Source organism: Alosa sapidissima, chromosome 8 (genome assembly GCF_018492685.1).
Source record: "Alosa sapidissima isolate fAloSap1 chromosome 8, fAloSap1.pri, whole genome shotgun sequence".
In the NCBI taxonomy this organism is placed as follows: domain Eukaryota; kingdom Metazoa; phylum Chordata; class Actinopteri; order Clupeiformes; family Clupeidae; genus Alosa; species Alosa sapidissima.
In genome coordinates, this window is record NC_055964.1 from 14,685,590 (window position 1) to 14,701,258 (window position 15,669).

Consider the following 15,669-nt stretch of genomic DNA (forward strand, 5'->3'; position numbering starts at 1 on the left):
TTCCTGAACAGACAGAGGGAGAGGAACAGTGAGGAGAGATGAGGAGGACGAGGGAGGTATGATAATTGCCCACATTAACGGTAATATTAACATTTATGCTGGTAATAGCCAGTGCTGTGATTTGATCAATGGTTTAATGGCAAACATAAATAAGTTTGCTGCATTTGCAAATGTAGCCTATAATAATCTACACAGATATTTGCAAATTATCACCAAAAGTCAGTATGAAGGCTTTAGTATGCTATTTAAGCTACAAAGAACTGCAGTATTGCCAGGATGACTATAGGGCCCTTGCCTGCAGTGCGTATAGGCCTACTTATGCCTATGTGTTTGGATGTTGCTGGATAGTGGCTGCTACAACAATTGAGGGAGAGAGTGCTGGAGGAGGAGGAAGAGGAGAAGAAGGTCGAAGAGAAGGAGAAGAGAAGGGGAGAAAGAGCACAGGCCAGGCCGGGCAGTCAAGTACCAGGCAGGGTACCCGTAGGCTAGCCATTTATTTCATATTGCGCGCACATTTTTTTTTTGTATTGGGAGTTGGGGGCCTGTGCCCCAGCAATGCTCTAGGTCTAGAATCGCCCCTGCTTATCAGATATGTACTAAATTGATTTATAAGTCAGTCAGCCGAGTCAGGATGTGGGTGGTGGTACGTGGGAAAAAAAAGTTTGGGAACTGCTGGCCTAAAATGACCCTTAAGTATACTGTTTTTTGTTAAGGGAACTCAAGGAGATTAGTGGCAGATTGCAATGCAATTTGTCACTAATTGATTATTTTTAAGAAGGCAACTGCAATTTCATCCCCACCACTTTTTTTTTATCTAAAAATAAAGTGTCACTACAATGAACAGGCAAAGCGCATAATCACGAGTTAAATGCAGATGCTGATCTTGTGCATCATGTCATGGTGTCATTGTTGCAAAACTTGCTATTTTAAAAATGCATCAATTATGCTATGTAATGACGTCACTCGTCAGGACCAATGAGGGAACTGGGAGTGGTCGAAGGAAATCGTGAAGCTTCCGCACGCTGTTGGAAATAACAATTGATTATAGAACCCCTGTTAACCTAATAAATCTGACAACGCTAAATATGGAAAGGTTTCAGTTTAAAGTAATATTACAATCCATGGTAGGCTGATTTAGGCCTACCCACAATACTGGTTATAAGAATGCCTTCTATCACAATTTTCATTTAGACTCGTTTTCTCCAGGGATAGTGCACAAAGGCCCTCCTCTGCCGATTAATTTGGGTGGTACCAGGACACAAGTAATGATCCTAGTGTGAAAGTCGGTCAGAGGCTATAGTGCTGACCTGGATCACTATGCTCATCTGAAAATAAAACACCTTACCAAAGCTACAGAGGGTTCAGGGTGTACTAAGGTTTTAGCTGTCTAATTCCAGACTACTAGTAACATCAGTGATCCATCCCAATACAATGGGTGTAGGTGTTTCTGGAAAATGTAGATATGTGTATGGATGTATGTATGCACTGCATTACTGAACATGTATTGGCTATTGCTGTGATTGGATAATTACTTGCCTGTGTAACACCACTGTGTGATCATGTGATCACTTAATTGTACATATATGGGTGTCTTTGGATTGTTGACTCACGTCTGATGAAGGGCTTGAGTGGGCCCGAAACGTCACGGTAATTAAACTATAACTTGGGAGCATATACTGGTGTTGCGGACTTTTTTCCCCCTCTCTCTCATCGTAAGTGTTTTGTCCAGCACCCAGGATTAGATCGGGATGTGCGTGCGTTTTTTCCTCTTTATACTCCCATCCCAATACAATACAATGGTCAGTTCTTCTGGTAGCATGCCACTTCCAACTTATTAGCCCCTACGGCATTGTAAGCTAATCCTAGCCGTTCCCTGTGGCACACCGTAACCTGGAGAATATCTAAAGAACACAAGAAAGCTATGCGGGTCAGAGCATAACAATTTATTTGTCAGGTCTAAGTTACTCATCCAATACATTTTAGAAATACATCTAAATGAATAATGTGAAACAGGTTAAAGGAACATTTAGGAAACCATATAAAACAATCAGAGAATTAACATACCAGCTTAGAGGATGATGGCTACACACCAAAGTGATGCGGGAGATTCTGACTACAGAATGGCTCCTAGTATAATGTGTCAACTTCCCTTAAATAGGCTACCCAGTTTATGTTTGGTTACATTGATATGGATCACATGGTTGGAGGTCAGCTGATTTGGGATCCCACGAGGAGTACTTTTGATGAGACTTGAGAGTATTGTTGTAGTGAGAGTGAATCAATCAAGACATGACGAGGTATACATTTGATTACATTTCCTGTCCCTATAGTTAACTGCTCCTGTGGACATGTGACAGTAGGCCCACACTTAGTAGCTGATCAAGAGTCCACATATGATTAAAAAGGATTGTCATCAGCCTGGTAATTAGGATCCTTACAGCTATAAAAGTCAACACTTAAAAGAGAAGTTCAGTGATTTTTTACATAGATCTCCGTTTGTCAAGATCACGAGTACTGTCTTTAAAAGACTGTAATTTTAAAAGTCTGTAGTTATTGTCGTCCTTAGCCTAAATACAAAAAATGAATTAGGCATTGGCCTACTTTCCCTACAGTTCTTTTACATTCACCTTCAAGAAAACAAGTCTGGCCAAGGTCTGAGGCTTCAAACTAGTGCAGTGATTTCTGGACAGCAGTCCAGCAGTAGAAAACACCCTCTCGGCACTTGCAGAGCCACTTGGGATGCTGAACACACTGCAAGCTACTTTGGCCAGACGGGGAAAAGACATGGAGTTTTCTTTCCAAAACGATATTACCTCTGTGTCCGGGTTCTGCCTCGGGGATGAAAGGTATTTCTCAACCTCACCTTTGGCATCTGCCGGTGTGTGCAGCTGCTCGCTGTAGTATGAGCCAAACAGTCGAGATTTTGGATCAGAATCAGTGTCGGATAGGCCTGCCGAGTGTCGGTGTAGGGTTTTTTCCCACGGTTTTACTTTATGAGGAGGTCACGGATCTCCCCAAGCTTGCTGCACACAGACTCATCTCGGATTATCCATTCAGTCTTGAATCTGGGGCCTAATATCGATGATGATGAGATGCTTCTCGGTGTAATATCTCGTTGACATGTTTGTCAATGTTTCCGCAAAGTCTGCGATTGTCATAGGCAGTCAAGCATCATTAGTGACTAGCGGGGTTTTTTTTCAGTGACTGCGGGGAAAATCATTCCCAGGCTCCCTCTCCTTCTGTAATTTTTCAGTGAGGTCTGCCAGGGGTGTTAGCACTCGTACAAGGTGTGTCAGCTGCCTTATTTCAGCTGCCTTACTTCATTAAGAGTGATTTGAGTGACATTAGTTTACTTTGCCACAATGGGTCTTTCTGAAACAGTTGGAGGACCGAATCGATCATGTATAACTGGCTGCTCCATCTAGTGATGCAGGCAGTTGTGGGCCAGACACCTAATCGGACTGTTACCTCAGTGTTCAATGTGCTATTGCGCACACATCTCATCAGGTGATCGTCTTTCACTGGCAGCCGTTCAATGCTACTGTGCTTCTTAACGGTGTCTTTGAGCATGTGAATTATGGCGCGGGAATCGTGCCTAAAACCTTCCGACCGTCCATCTGATCAACCAACTGATCGACCATCCGAACGTCATACCACCCGCCTTACTTACATGTATCAGAATAATTGCCTTTTTATAAGCAGCCTACATATACCTACATATACCTACATGAACCTACACTTAAGGTTTAAGGTTTACTGTTGCTTAAACTATTATGCGTAGGCCTAATAACCATCTGCAAAACAGGACTAGGCTACCAATTATCTGCAAGATATGATAAATGCCATAGGCTGGCATTACCACATTTTCTCTTTCTGTCAGACACCAAACAGGACGAGGACCACAATTGCGTCACGTTCAAAAGTTTATTTAAGGGTTGGGGGTTTCAGGGGTTCCGGGGGGGGTACAGGAGTTCCAAGAGTCTGCGTGTGTGTGTTCCCCCAGTAGCCGAACAGCGAAGGCAGGAGCTGGATGATCCGGGAAGTCCTGGGGGAAACACACACACAACAGCAATTGAAACGAAGCAGCAGTACAGTCAAGGACTAGGCGGTATTCGTAGAAGAGGGACGGAAGGCAGGTCAAGATTACCGGGGCTGGAGAACACAGAAGTAGTCGAGCGGGTCCGGGATCACAGGCAAAGAGTCAGAGGCGTTTTCAATAAACAGGCAGGTAACTGGTGCTGGTTGCAGACGATCTGACAAGTGTGGACTGAAAAGCAAGGCTTTATATAGAGGGCATGATGAGTGGTGAATGCAGTGCAGCTGGTAGGTAACGAGGGTGAGGCAGAGCAGAGCAGGAACAGGTGGAGGTCATCAGACTTCAATCAGCACGTGTTACCAGGCAGAGAGAGAGCTCATGACACTTTCTTACATCAATACGTTATAGAAGCATATGAGCCCACTTCAAATCATCTCCAAATATGTGATTATGTAGCCTATCCTAGCCTATAGAAATCATCCCTTTAACCGCAAGCAGCGCAAACAGCACATCGGTATTTTCACTGTTGTGCCTGAATGCGTTCATTGAACGATAGTTCATGAACTCTTTCATATTTTGAGCAACGTGAACTGAATATACTGTATTACTGCCTGATGAGCGTTAATGTGAACTTGTTCATTCTGATGTCTGTGAACGGCACACTCTCTCGGTTTAACATCGTTCAGTAGGGTGCCAGAAATCTATAGAGTCTTCCAGGCGAAACCCCGGCTAAAACATATCATAAACAGGCCTTAATATGAAGCGGAAAAAACAACACCAGCCACCAGTGTCACATGCGTCATCATAACAAAAAGCAGCGTTTCTCAAACTATGGGCCGCGGACCACCGACAGAAAAAGAAACAAACGTTCAATACAATTAAGTGGTGGTATGACCGTTCATTCACCATGAGCGTCTGCGCGAGAGAAACTCAAACCACTCGATAACGTTGGTAGCAAAGCTCAGCTTCAACCTGTTGGAAGGCTATTTAATTATGTAACAACATTTAATAAAATTTAATAGAATTTAATTAAAAAGCATGTCATTATTTTTTCCATTTGTATACCAGTGTATGATGCTTGCATTAGGGAAACATCCCAAAACAATGGCACCAATATAATTGTTGAGAATTGTTTTGAGAAGTATTTCTCATGCAAGCATCATGCAACCATGCAACTATTGTAATTATATTTTACATTAGTAAAGCAGTCCTCTGATGTGCATGTTTTCACAAACTTTTGTGAACAATATACTGAAGAATATACTGTAGGGGTGAAGGCTGCAGCTGCTACTGAATGGACAGCAACAAAGTGTTAAAGCAACAATGGGGAAATGCTGTCCCCTCAATGCTAATGTAAACCCTGGATTGAAAATTGGATATGAAGATGAAATCTGACGCATAGTCTCAGTGTTAAAACTGATAAAATAATTGCTGTCTGTGGTTCTATATGGGCTGTGGCAATAATTTTGAAAAATAATAGATCGCAGCAACATATGGAAAAAAAGACCTATGAACTGGTTCATTTTTGGAACTATGAACTGAACTAGAACATAAACTTGTTCTGATGTGCTGATGCAAATACTTAGCTACCAATAGCTTAGCTTAGCTACCCAATTTCAAGTTAGATCTGCTGCAAAGGTGATAACAAAGAGTATCATCTCTATGTAACATGATGTTTGACATTGACATTGTAAATGTTCTCTAAGAAGGGTAAAAAGCAGTTTGTAGTAAAGCTAACCAACGATGTCTCTATCGCAGGAAAAAAATAGCGAGCAGCCTGATAACCTAATTAAATGCTTGGCTGGCCGGATTAATGTGCTTTGCGGGCCGGATTCGGCCCGCCACCCCTGGTTTAGTGAAATACCTGTTCCATACGGTCTTGCGTGCAAATGCGCCTTCAAATGTGCCGCTGACTATCAAAATACCGATGCTCTGTTTGAAGTTGCACTGCTTGCTGTTGAAGGGAATGACAGATGTCACTCTCATTGGTTTAAATGATGTTATGCCCAAAACACACCCAAGACTGAGTGTAAGATAAGATTAAGCCTTGCGTCGCATTTTGCGCCACCTTGCACCGGATGCACAATAAGGCCCTAAACCTTAACATAACAGCTTTGAAGTCATTTTGATGACTTGTATACAGACTTGTAATGGGGGAATTGTGCACGTAGCATAGCTGGCAGCACCTCGCAAGTGGAGAACCAACCTTGCAATTTGGCTGTCAGTGACATCTCGCGAGAATCATGAAATATTACCTGGTCAGTAAATATGGGTCTTTGGAAATTGTCTTTGCCCATTGCTAGTCCGGCTCCAAAACAAATCAACATGCACTGTCTCCAGGGGGGAAGGGCTCAAGTGATGAGAAGTACTTACAATGTCAAATACAAATACTCCATGACTCTAGGGGGAGTCCATTAAGAAATACAACTTCAAACTACATTGGATGCCTTTAAATGGTTTCCTGAATATGCCAAGGCTGTCACTGGAATAGACAACACTTTGCCATCCTCCAAGGAACCGCAAAATTGATTGAAGTACTCTTTTGATCCCGTGAGGGAAATTTGGTCTCTGCATTTATCCCAATCCGTGAATTAGTGAAACACACTCAGCACACAGTGAACGCCATGAGGTGAAGCACACACTAATCCCGGTGCAGTGAGCTGCCTGCAACAACAGCGGCGCTCGGGGAGCAGTGAGGGGTTAGGTGCCTTGCTCAAGGGCACTTCAACCATGCCTACTGGTCGGTGTTCGAAACGGCAACCCTCCGGTTAAGTCCGAAGCGCTAACCAGTAGGCCACGGCTGCCTCAAAAGGGGGAATAGAGCTGAATCATAGTGCTCGGCTAAGATGGTTATTCTATAATTCTGGCAGCTACAGGAAGCCAATGTGGTGAGACTAGGAAATGAGTTACAACATAACATTGGGAACATAAACTTGTTCTGATGCACTGATGCAAATACCTGCGCAAACCTAGCTACCCATTTTCACTAACAGAACACTAAGGTATGATCATCTCAATCATTTAAACAAGGCAGGATGCACCTGCCTTCATGCTTCACCTTGTAAATTACATTAGAACTCAGGATATCCTGAATGGGAGAACCTGGAATTAATGTTACATTTTCCAAAAGGGAAAAAAATCACACATAGGAGCTGAATAGCTGAAAGTAAAAATGACAGGAAAAACTAACTACCATGCATGACATATGTCAGTTTCTTATGATCAGTGAATGGTCACATATAAAGATGTGAAATAATCATCCCGAACATTTGTCTGGAAGCAACAAAAATTGTGGAGTGAAGTGGCCATGGACATCATACATTCTCTTAAATTGCTGTTATATTGTCTATTCCTTCCTGGTAAGAGGATAATAAGAGAAGTCACGTTCAGAAGCAACGATTATTCTTAACCAGCAAATTCTGCTCTTACAGTTGTGTGTTGAATGATGCATCCCACTCGATCATAATCTGGAGCCACATGGCCAACTCTTTGTTATTCGATTACAAACCCTGTATAAGGCCATGTGTTGTGTTGTTTGCAATTACTCTGACGGTGTTCACACCACACAAATGCGTGTGTTTCCAAAGTAGCCTACTACTAATGTTTCTCGTATCTTCCCACCACTCATAATAGTCTCTGTTGCGAAAACATTGGTGAATCCAAGATATCAATTGGCTGTAATAAATGTGGATACGAACAATTATAAGAGGAAACTTGTCTTGCATGAGGCCTCTTGTCTGATGACACCAAATCTCCAAGTCAACACAGATGGAATAGTAAAGTTCCATCATTTACCAACAAAAATAAGAAGTTGAAGTGGAACAATATGTGTGTGTGTGTGTGTGTGTGTGTGTGTGTGTGTGTGTGTGTGTTTGGAACTCTTTTGCTGGCATAAACACATTTCAGAAAAATTCAATTTTGTGTGCATTTCACACCTTAATAGCTCATTGATTGAAAATGTTGATGGAGTATTATTCATATTTATGTTTTATGCACACTGAAGATGGGGAAAACACACTCAATGGGGAAAACACTCCTGCAAGACCACCCCATATGGCCATTCAATAAATGTTATATCATTGCACCAAGAAATGTATAGATGATGAATGCATGATTTATCTGCCAAATGTGCCAATACATACATCTTGAATAGTGAACCACACACTCATTTTAAGTCAGCCAACAAACCTTGGGAATCTCTTCGACCCTGTATGGGCCACAGAGAAACTAGGTCATTGTGCGTGCCGCCAGTTGTGGCAGCATTTTCCCGTCTTCCCTCTCTCTCTAAAGCTGTGAAGTAGGGCTTTTATATAACAGAAGGTTTGGGGGGGAGGGGTAGGTATTTGTGTAGGGGGAGAATTTCCCAGACTGCATTTGTGAACAGAATGAGAAAACATTGTATTTCTTTCCTCCTTGGCACAGCACCTTCAAACAGGAGGAAATGCGGTGGGATCTTATTATAATCATGAATGTTGAGTTAGGGAAGAGCAGGGAGAGATTAAACAGAAGTCCCCTTTGAAGTATATTTTCCATCCTTTGTGTGTGTCATATCCACATCCGTATGTATGGCAATGCAATGAAAGAGGGAGAGGGATGTCTCGAACAGGAAGCTATTAAAAAGTGGTTTTACATAGCTTTTTTAGATGGAATTTCCTCATCCAAATGGTAAAGATTTCTGGACTGGCTGGAAATCTCCTCTCTATATGTGCAGAATAGAAATACTATGAAATGTTCTTATGTTGTACACTTGCTGATGTTTTACTTTTACATTGACGGTTATACCCATTCAGTGTTTTTGTTCAGCATTAGACTCAACTTTACCTCAGATTTCCTGATGTCAAGGGAGTAATTTCATCTCATTGTTTGTCCAAACGTCTCACAGTTCCTCTTTCTGCCCACCAACTCTGTGCTAACCCTGTCTGGACAACGAAAGGAATCATCACAAGTTGTTTGACTCATAGCAGTAAACCAACTCTGAAGTGTTGAAAAGACTATTTGATGAGGAGCAGATTGTAGAATTGGGTGCCATAGTTGCAAACCTTTGATCTCCTGAGCTGGTGTCTTGCGCTCAAACTCTTTGAACTCTGGAAATGTGGGTCTGAAGCCGCCGGTGTTGGGTGTCAGCAGGGGGATTTCCATTCTGCTGATGTGTGGTGGTCCCATGGCATTGGGGTTAACTGGGGCATGGGGAATGGGACCCCCTTAGTGTCCGATTGGAGAGTGATGAGCCCTCCAACCTCCAACACAGATTCTGTTGCAAGGCAACTTGGGATGTGCGGAGGTGCTAGACCAAACAAAAACAGAAGGCAGGCAGGTGTCTGTCTGGACATGCCCTCTACTGAGCGAGTCATCGTCCATGTATTCTTTCCCTATCCCACACTCTGACTCAGACTCTTTTCTTTCTTTCTCTCCTTCTCAGTTCTTCTCCTCATTGTCTTATTTTTTCTTACGGTCCTTTCTAGGATCAATAATAGAACATCTGTGTAATTCTCCTTGAATTTGAGTTAGAAGCCCTTTGGACATTTACTCATTACATTACATTTTACTCATTGATGACTCAAATATGTCTTAAGGTGAATCACAAAGAGTAAGACACTGATATATTTATAGATACAAACAGTATGTTTTACTAGACATCCAATGTCCTCCATGATTCACTTGTCTTTGAAGATTACACAAACAATATGAGTTAAAAGAGCTCTTACTGCTAGAAAGTCTAAATATGGTGTGGATCTCCGCTGGGTATTCTAGGAGTTATCTGATAGTAGCAGCTTAAACTGTGAAGATTAATTATGATGAGGCACGACAGAAATTATTTGGTATATTATTGGAAGAAATAGAGCAGCATTATGACTTCAGGGTGTCCATCTACCCCCATGAATGTATGGATTTATCCAACTTCCCTATTGATGCATTTTTCATACTTCTCTGGATTCGGTCCCTTAGTGGTTCATTAAAAACAGACGGAAAGCAGGCCAAACAACAAAATGAAAGCTTTTTTGGTCTGCCTTTACAGTCCTTTGATGTGCTAATTAGATGTTTGAAAAGTGGAAAAACACTTGAAGGGCATTCACTCAAACATCTGAGGCAACATGTTACAGCTGAATTCAGAAGCTCCATCATTGAGTCAGATTATAAGGGTTCCTCTCTCCCTTTTAGCTCTGTCTAAATTATTTAGTCGGTTTGGGGAAGCCCAGCACACGGCAGAGGAAGACGGATATTTTTAGCTTGCAAAAGGGGGTCTGTAAAAGAGACTCCCTCATGGGTTTCTCCTCCAAACTCCTCTCCTTCTCCATTTCCTCCTTTGGCTCGCGTGAGAAATGTTTGAGGATGGGACACTGGGTTACTAGGTAACCTAGATGTGCGTCTGAGCGAAGCACTCCCAAGAGAGTTTGTCTGGAGAGAGAGAGAGAGAGAGAGAGAGTGCAGAAAACAAAACAAATAAAAAAACTTCCTATGTGATGTGAGAGGTTGAAATGTAAGATGCTTTGTCTGTTCTTTATGTTGTCCGTTTTAATCCGCCAGCAATTTATAATTTAATGCTTGAAATGTTTTTGAATCCACAGAAGCCCACAGAATTTTTTTCTCTCACACAAAAAGGTGCGAGAAGGTGCGATAAGAAAATTTTGAGTGCTAGAGACTTTGCTGACTTTGATGCTCTGCTTTTGTTATTTTTTCTGATGCAAGTTTGTCATAGCAGCACAGGAAATCTCTGTCTCTCGGAGGGTTCTTTTCTGACTGAATGAGAAGGACACAGCAGGAGCTGTTAACAGCCATTTTTAATATGTGTCTCATAATTTCTTTCCTTCTTACAGCACCACCGTTCATCCCCCCTCTCATATTTTCATTTTGTTCATGAAATTACAAGAAAGTACACAGCTCACGGATGGAGAGAGGACGCATCAGAAATGAACAAAGCCATGGAAGCGGATGTGAAAATGTGCTTCTGTGATGCATTTACATCGCTAAACAGGACAGCACTTGGCCATCCTTATCTCTGATGTAATTTCATTTGACATATTGAGTCTAATTCTTAGCCCAGAGAACTAAACAGATGTGCCCCAGTTCCCCCCCCCCCCACCCCCCTTTCCCAACTCCTAGCATTTCTGCCATGTAAGGCTGAGCTATTCCTGGTACACTGGGTGGACAGTGTGCAAGGTTGTCATAGCTTATGACCACCCAGAGGATGGGATTGTAGCCTTGGGATTATTATATGTAAGGGGGTCAAACAATGCTCAAGGGCTGGACCACGAGGGAGAGGGAGGGAAATATGGGGGTGGGGTGAGAAGGGGATGAGGGTGGGTGAGGGTGGGGGGCTGCTGACCTTGTTTACATCATGCCCACCCCCTCCTTGTCTCTACCATCCAATCAACAGTAACATTATCAACACACTTATAATTATATGCATATGTGATTAATTTCACATTGTTAGATTCTAACCTCAGATTGTTCAAATACTAGGAAATGATGAGTGATGGCAAATAGAAACATTTGTTTCACCTTAAGATGGTGGCTCTGGATCAGTTTACAGTCACAAAAGCTGTATCATTGGGTAAAAATATAAAAGCCTGCCTTATCAACCATGAAACCTTATTTGAAACCACGAGTGAGCAATAAACCAGAAAATCAGTCCTATCTAAAATTTCAGCCATAATGTCACACTTAAAGATTCTCGTGCAAACACACCCTTCTTCGGTTTCCTACAATATTTGAGCTTTTACTGCCAAGAGGGCTCCTTTCATAAAACACATACTGCAACAGTTTGCTTTGAAGTGGTTAAGTGGACACACCCTGCTCAGGCTACTGTCACGTGGGGCTTCTGAGCGCAGGAGATTGCATCCTGAATATGAGTACACTCTGCATACCTGTGCTGAAAGGCATACCTGAGTGAACAGCTGTCAGGATTATGCTATCAAACCCTACAGGTTTAGACATGCCAGGTGAGCATCAGGCCAGAGACCGGGGAAGGTTTGTACAGCCTTTCTAATTTTCTCCTTTATATTGTTTCCTTTTTGCTTTGTTTTGCACAAGAGATCCCTGATTTAAATGATAGGTAAATTGCAACATCTTAAGTTTAACTCAAACTAACCTTGTAACTAGTCAAAATCTATTTCCTAATTTAATACGAGCATGATTATATAGGCACAAACATTGGTGGGTCATTACAATGTTCCCACATGCATACAATAGCTTCAGTTCATGCCCAAGACTTGGGCCTCAAATTAGGGCCCACAGTGTAACATTCATGGTTCTTGAATGCAAATCTAATGTCTGTCTGCTATTTTTTAGTTGGCCGAGCAGTGCTGAAGGTCACTGCATAAGGCATTATTAAAAGCACCCCAAATCATACTGTACAAAGTAGACTTTAACCACTGACTATAAGTGTACTTTCTCAAAGAATTTTGTTTAGTGTAGCTTAGCGGATTTAACCGGAGTGGATTAGTGGATTTTAGTGGAGTTTTTTTTTTACTAAATCAGATGATGAAGATGAAACAGTAGATATGTCTGCTGTTCATATCAAACTGATGGCTTAAAAAAAGAATACAAAAAATGTAACTTTGAATTGTCAACCATCCAGTTGGACAGCTTTAAGCCTTCGAGTGCATTAGATCCTATGGATTTGGTCAGAAAGCGCAGGCCTGTTTACTCCTGGGAGAGGATTCAACAAAGATATAAACATTTCCAGGATGGAACTAAAGCAGGAGTTTGACTCCATGCCCAAATACTGCATTTTCTGGCCAAATGTTTTTGTCTTCATGCATTTCTTTTGATAAAAAACAGGGTGTTTGAAATATTTTCAATCTCACATTTTCAGATCATTCATTTCATTCATTCATTTGTACTAAGAAAATGCTTTTATGAACTAATATATTCACTGGACATAAAAGTTGCTTTTTCCCTGGGTGCTTTGACTGGCCTGCAAGAAAGGCCATTTCCCCACCAAAAGATTTAGTTCTTGCATTTATGACATGAACTTCTAACTTACTAATGAATCATCAAAACAACATGTTCCATGTTTGTGCCATTAAAACCTAAACACCTTTTCACTAAGACAGTACTCATTAACCGCTTCACTGAAATGTATCACTTTCTACGCAGGTAAGCCTTCATTGGGACATAATCTAGAGACTGATTATCAGCAGATTACCACGGGTTGTTTTTCATGTCACATTCTTTCCAGTCTACGTGCCTGTCTGTCGTAGGCATGAGATGTGGGTGGGTCACTGTGTCTTTGAATCTCGTCTTCAGAACATCATTTCTTCAGGTATTGTGAAAATAGTGTCAAGAACCAGAACGCTTCATGGCTCATTGGTCTGTTATCTACACTGCTAAGTATGGCAACAAGGTGGAATACTTTTGAAAACACATGTGGGTTTAAATTCATTGAACAAAGGCAAACGTTGTTTGTATGAACAGATAAATTTGAACGATTTTGTGTAAACATTCCATCTCAATGGTAACTCTCCGTCCAACTCTCCACATGTTTGTAGAAAACTATCTCCTCAAACTATTTGCGAGTGTTCGCAAATAGTACCGGAAAACTCAAGGTAAACGGAAAATTGTTTGTGAACGTTCGCCTATGTTTGCAAATTTGAACGCACCTCATGTCTTTAAGCTACTGTGTAGAAATACTTTACACCATTATAACCCATAAGATCATTTTTAAAATAGAACAATGTAAAATAATGACAGAGGACATGCTACAACAAAAGAAACAATAAAGTCACAAAACCGATATTAGTTTAATCTCATTGCAATGATAAGTTATACTTCTTATATCTTAGTGGATGATGCTGAACTTGAACTCAATGCCTCAGCCCCTTAGCCCCTTAAGTGCTCACATGGTGGGAACTCAGCATTCCCCACACTAACCAGCCCTGCTATAGATCCCCAGCCCAGTTCCTGCCCCCCTGATTACAGGACGTCTTTGGATGTTAATGACAGGCCAAAGCTCCTGCCAGCTTCTGGTGCTGGGGGTCATCCAGAGATGTCTTTTTTTTTTGGGGGGGGGGGGGGGGGGGGTGGCACATGGCACATTGTGTCATTAGGTCCCTCGCGTTCCCGAGTATACAGAGCCTGTCATTAGTCCAAAATCACAGTGTGAGCTGGCTCTGATACACTGTTGTCACCTATTCTCTTGAATGAGAATGAGATGGAGAGGAACGAATGGGTAAAATTCATGGAGACCAAACATGTCTATTCCAATGCTCTGTTATAACTGTAGTAATCCCTAAAAAAATGCATTTGTGCTTATTTGGTGTGTGCGGTCGTCAATCCTGCCAAAAGATTGCTGACAGTTGAAGTCAACTAAATACGCCCCACATGCTCCTGAAGCAATATTGTTGATGGGCTGGAATGTTTGTGGATATCTTGTTTTTTAAAATATAATTCTATAACAGGAAGTTCAGTCCAAGTACATTAAATATAAATATAAGACTAAATATAAAAAGGATAAAACAGAGATATTTCTATCTTGTGTTTATGCTGATCGTTTACCATGCTTTAACAGCAGTTTTTGTCACTAACACATTATACAATACAATACCTCAATCTAATGTTGCATCTCAAAAACTAAATAATGTTAACAAATGATGTATTAAACACATAACATATTTGGTGCAAATGTATTTTTATTTATGAGTGACCCACAAATATGGTTGTAAAGTCAACTGGTGATTAGATGATCTTTGAAGAGAAAGGTGAGTTGGAATATAACCTTTTTAAAACAATGTGCAGTCAAAAATTAAGTTTCATGCTGATAAATGTATTTGTGCAAATATGCCCATCTGTTAAACCATTTTAAACAATACTTTTAAATACAATTTCACAAAAAAGTTCTCCAAAACAGGGATTTAAAATGCATACAATGATGATGGTTAGATACAAGTATCAGCCGAATAATCTATACAGCATTACAGCCTATACGTACAGAGATAATGTTTTATTAACACACATTAGCGTCCACCTGACCTATAGATCCCTGTCATCTGAAGCCATTTATTAGTAAAGGATGCTTGTCGATAAAAGCTTTTGTTGAGAGCCGAACTCGCCATACCAACATACACACATCTCTGCACTGCAGTTTGGCCTTTACTGAGGCATGCTGAATGAGTAAGGGCCACATCATGAATAAAATAATGTTGGTATTTAGCGAGGAGCTAACTGGAGCAGGAGAATCGTGCTGTGCGGCGAGGTTCATGGCTGTTATTTCCGCAGGCGAAGAGCGTGAAATGCACTAATGTGATCTGACAGTTCTGGAGCAAGAAGAGAAGCGCTGGACGGAAGAGGAGGAGAGGCAGAGAGGGAGAACGAGGAGAACGAGAGGGGGCAGGGAGGAGAGAGAGAAAGGAAGTGAACAGAGGGGAGGAAGAGGAGAAACGGCTCTGGAAAGGCAGCAAGAGAACGAGAGCAGGGAGGGAGGGAGAGACATTGAGGGAATGGAGTGGGTGGTTAGATTGAGGCCACAAGAGAGAGAGGGTGAGAGCTTAATCTTTGACCTCAGTGAAGGAATTTCTCATTTTAATGATCTTAAAGAGTCAGTGAATGTGCTAAAGAAACACTGCCCTCTAATTCAATTGTATATCAAGGATGTGTGATGGAATGCCATGTTGACAAATGTGGCATTTCATCTA